Source organism: Pinus tabuliformis, chromosome 5_2, assembly GCF_031772625.1.
Source record: "Pinus tabuliformis cultivar Carrire ecotype Pingquan chromosome 5_2, CPIR1, whole genome shotgun sequence".
NCBI classification, from domain to species: domain Eukaryota; kingdom Viridiplantae; phylum Streptophyta; class Pinopsida; order Pinales; family Pinaceae; genus Pinus; species Pinus tabuliformis.
Genome location: NC_142306.1, coordinates 428,937,212 through 428,942,555, shown reverse-complemented (window position 1 = coordinate 428,942,555; position 5,344 = coordinate 428,937,212). Strand labels below are relative to the sequence as shown.

The window sequence follows — 5,344 nt, the reverse complement described above, 5'->3', positions numbered from 1 at the left end:
GATCAAATGACGTTGTTTTATTTAGAAATAAACTGCAAATATTGTCTTCACCAAAATACATGATAACTGGATATACATTACCCAAGCATGTCATAAGAGCTAACACATCATTGTATTATAAAAAAAAATAAAAATCTTGAAAGTAGGTTGGGGTCATTTATTCTTTTGGATTTAAGTACTTAGTTAACATGATAGGATAAGATTTGATTCATTTGGGAGCTTCATAGATCCAGATTTCAAATAGATCTAGGTTGGTTTAATTGTTAATAATTGTAATTATTATTCATATTATTATTATTTTTATCTAATTTGATTGAATCCAAATATTTTATAGATCCAAATTTTACATAGATCTAGGTTGGTTTAATTGTGAATACTTGTAGTTATTGTTATCATTTTATTATTATTTTTTATCTTTTTTGACTGAGTCCAAATATTTAGTCTATTATTATTATTATTTATGTAATTTAACAGTGTCAAAATGTTTACATAACATAACATTACAAAAACTCTTCCATATTGGGCTAGAGAGATCCTCTTGGCGCAACTAGGATGGTGTGAAGCTCTATTGAACTTGGATGCCCTTGGGATAATTTAATTCCCCCAAAAGTGGCTTCCATCCTCAATTGGTACCATAAAATTTGAACTAAAAGATGGTGTGATCTAAACTCCAATCAAACCAACAAGTTTAGTCTTCATGACAAATTTAAATTACCAATCAATAAAAGTACGACCAATGATAATGAGCATGTTTCCGTACAATAACTTTGGTCAACTTTTATTGTGGCTTACATATGGAATTTTCGCCCCCCAAATGGGTAGGTGTCGGGACCACCAAGTGCTCATAAATTGCAAGTATCCTGGCTTTTCCTAACATCCACTATTAAATTGCTCCAACTATTATTACACTCGAATCCATATGATTCAACAAACCACTGTTGGATGGAAGAATATCGATCCACCCATTTATTGGATGGAATAGAACCTTTCCACCCACAATGGGATTCTTATCACTATTACCATGTGAGGCTTTGGCAAGCTTGGACAACCTTTGGGAATTTAATTCTTTGGAAGTGGCTTCCATCCTCAACCCCTCAACATAATGTTTCAACCTGTGACGTGGTTGGGACTAAACCCCATGTAAAGAAATTGGTTTACACCAAATGGATTAATCATCTAATATCACCCAATCTCAAATGGTGATCTAGAACTTATAGAGAGAACAAAGCGAGCACCTCCTAGCCATCAAATCTCATATGAAGGAACAACCTGCTACCACAATAAGTGCATAACATTAGTTTCCAATGGGTTATATATTTGAAAAATAGAGAATGATTGTCTTTCCAAACTACTTACAAAAATAGCCAAAAAAAAATTGATGAGATTCCCAAAAAGATAAAAATAAAAAAAAATACAATTCTAAAATACAGCTAATTATCAAATGCGCTACTTGTAATGTTCACCTGCATAGCTTTTCACACTATTAATTTACTTTCATATAAATAAATTTAGATACTAAAGAAATATAAGAGGTTTCTAATTTTAGAAAATTAAAAAGTTTGAAAAAATAATTAAAAAAATTACATTTATTTTTCAATGAATAAATAAACTAGTTATTTTAAAATAATTATGGATTTTTTTACAATGGAGTCGTAAGTTTATATAATTTATAGACCTTTTCATTTTAAACTTATAAAAAATAATAATTTATAATTAACTCTAAGAGCTTCGAAGCATATTGAGGCTGGTATAAAAAATAATAATTTATAATGAACTTTGAGAGCTTCAATGCATATTGATAAGCCTGTAATATGCACGACCTCTTTTCTATGAAATACAAAAAAAACAAGAAGTACATGACCCATGACTGAGAAGTACCTGGCCCAAAAAATCGAGAAGTATATGACAAATAAGAGGGCTAAGTAGAATAGTTTCCACAGGTAACATGTTGACCATCCCCAGCGCAAACACAACTTCACATAGATTATTAATTTATTAGAAAATTAATAGCGTTTTTTAGAAAATAACAGCCCATCAAAAATACGTTTCATAAACTTCACAACACATCACAGTGAACCATTATGAAAAAGTTTTAAACTTAAAAAAAAAAGCAAAAACCCTGTGTCAAATTCCAACTCTAATTTTGATCAAGATATGGTGATAAATTTATGGAACGGAAGATAGGCGCACCAATCAATATTACTAGATCCATGTTTCTCGTGGAGAGAATTTTGAGCAATGTAGTCAAAATTAGTACACAAACAAATGCAATGGTATAGACTAGCAATTTCTCCAAAAGGTGTAAAGAGAGGCTCGTAGGTTTGTTAATTTGGAAAAGTTGTATGAGAAAGATATTTGTAGACATGTATGCCATATGTTTTCTATTTTTGAAAGTAGCAACGCCAACCTTTGAAGATGAAAAGTCATGCATTATATTCCAACTTTAACTAAAAAGAACTCTTACCCATAGCTCAATTGAAAACTATAAAAAATATATTTATGTTTTTTTTAATATTTATACGTTTTGATTTAAAATAATGTTATTGTTTGGTGGTGTTATAAATTATTTTATTTTATGTAAAATAATGTACCTTATTCATTTTCTCTTTTTTCCACCTTCTAACTTTCATCATAGAATTTAAGGTTTATATTATAATAAATATAAAATATATTAAAAAAAACATTTAAATATTATTTTTCTGATTTTTTTTACGGAACCTTCACCAAAATTTTTATTATTATAATATTTAGCTAATTAACGTTATTTATAATACTTATTTAAGTTTTATAGCAATAATATTTCTAAATATGCTTTGGTTATTGTTTAAATATGAATCCATATGAATAATATTTGGACGATAAAGTAGCTAATTTTTTTTAATTAAATTTGATTAGCATAGGATTCTCCTTCATCTCATATTATTTCATGCTTCTCGTGATGCTAATAAAGATCAGTTCATTGAAACTCGTTATCAAAATTTTCAGAGAGCAATGTATGACAGGTTAATCGTTTCGAGAAATAAAGTATTTATCTAGCCAGATATCATAATTAAAAAATATAATTAAAAAAAATTGAATGCATAAAGCTAACTACCTAACTACCCTATGTGGTTAAAAGGTCAAAAATATGTAAATCACAATTACAAGTTAAACACTTTACTAAATATTATAGTTAAAAAATGTAAAAGTTTCTTCTTAAAAAATTATACGTACACGTGCAAATTTAAAGGATATTGTCTACATTTATATAGATTTTTGTAAATCACTGCATTAAAATAGATAATAAATCATTGCAGATTTTAGTAAATCATTGAGCTAAAACAAAGTAAATCACTAGACTAAAGAATATATCTTATCCCACAAACAAGAGGACATTATGGAGTCCTATACACCAATTTGGATTGGACCTGTTCAACTTGCTCTTCTCGAGAGTCCTTCTGGACAACGAGACTCACAAGCTCACTGAAGGCTAGTGGTAGAAAGATTTGAGTGTAAGGTTCTTTTACACTTTTGGGATCCTGTACTACTTTAATTTGTGGGGTCCAATGCTTTTATATCATAAATACAGTGGCATTGCATTTATGGATAATTGAGAAGATGTTAAAAAGAAAAATATTGAATCAAAGAGATTTGTTGAGTGTAATACCATGATATAAAATGTGGTTGAATCAATAAGGATATTGATATCATTGTTGCAACTTATAACACAGAGTAAATAACATGAGAAACTTTGAAAAAAGAATGATCCACATTGATAATGTAAACCCGTTACACATTTTGAGCAATAGATGTTCAATATTGACAAATTTATATATTCTTATGAATATTGTTAGACCAACCTATTCCAGGTTTTAAGTACAGAACCCTGCAAAACATTTTTTTCCAAATTCTACGGAAGTATGGGATCATTAATAAAGTTAGTAAGATAATGGTAAATCAGTGTTTTTTTTTTTAATTTGCAAGATGTTCAGGCAAATAAAATCAAACAAGTAATCACTCAAATAAAACAAGCCTGTAATGTTATGTTATTGAGGAATATCTTGATTATAATGTTGATGTAATGGTGCATATAAATTCTTAATCACCCATTTCTAAACTGATTCGATGGTCTGATTTGATAAGCTTGGGTAACGTGTCTATCAAAGCCTTTTCGCAAAGAGCATCAACAATGTGGAGGGACTATTAATCATTCATTGACATTACAACTATTATTCCAAGTGCCAAACTTCAAACAAAATATTGTCGTAATGATATCTTAGAAATACGCACCTTTAGGTGGAGAGAGTGGAAAACCACCGTGTTGTTTGTAGAGACGAAATCATCGTTCACTTGCAGATTCTATCCCTCCATAAGCAGAATAATTGAAGGCAACAGGCTTCCCTTGTTCCCACACTTTACCGTGAGGAAGAGGTCTTTGGTTGCATGGATTTTCAATGATATCTCTGCGAATATTGAAGAGTGTGAAGTGACGCCAGCGGACAAGGAGATGGTATCAACCGAGGACCGACTTATAGTTTCATGAGGACTATTTCCTGTTCCTGCACTGCCCACGCTTTTCCTGCCGCGACTGCGGAGATGTTGCCGTAGATGGTGAATGCAATATATAGTCTCAGCTACAACGCTAATTTTCTCACTCTGAAAATTACGAGAACAACATTGACCAGTGTCAGTAAGCTGATATACTCTCAATGAGCTAACACAATCTACTCTCAGTGATTTGTATCTTCTGAAATAAGATGTAGTTCCAGCCAATTTTTATGGATGTTGGAGATTTTATTGTTTTCAAGGAGGAAACCATGATAAGAGTGAGCTCAACTATCGAGGAAAAAAAAACGTAGGTAATATTGTACATTGGTGATTTGATCTGGCAGCACAAAACGCATTTTGGAGAGCAATCGATTCAGCTCATTGCGTCGTTGTCTTTCAGAAAGAATATGAATCTCTCGTTCCAAGACACCCACATTCACCTCAGCACCGCTGCAGCTTTTCCTCTTGAGAGGCATATACTCCACCTCTTGTGCATGTTCAACGTCACCTCTGCGTTCATTGGAAAGAAATTGCGGTATTTCTTGGACTGGTTTACCACCATTTTCTAGACGCATGCAGTAAGGTCTTTCATTTTTATCGGCACAAATAGAGTCCTGTAAATTATATTGGATATTGTTGGGGATTTTTCTGATAAAATCCCAAAAACAAACAATTCAAACACACAGAGGCAATGCTCTGTTTCTACCTTTCCAGGATCTTTTTGCACAGGGAAGCTTAAAAGAAATTTACTGAGGAACAGAGTATTTCACCACCATAAAATGATTGATATTCATTTAAAATAAAAATGCCTGAAACC

At 31.3% G+C, this 5,344-nt stretch overlaps 1 pseudogene; it reads right to left on the bottom strand.

Moving 5' to 3' along the window:
- Positions 1-4,077: 4,077 nt before the first annotated feature.
- Positions 4,078-5,102, bottom strand: LOC149159443 (uncharacterized; annotated as a pseudogene).
- Between the last annotated feature and the right edge of the window lie 242 nt (positions 5,103-5,344).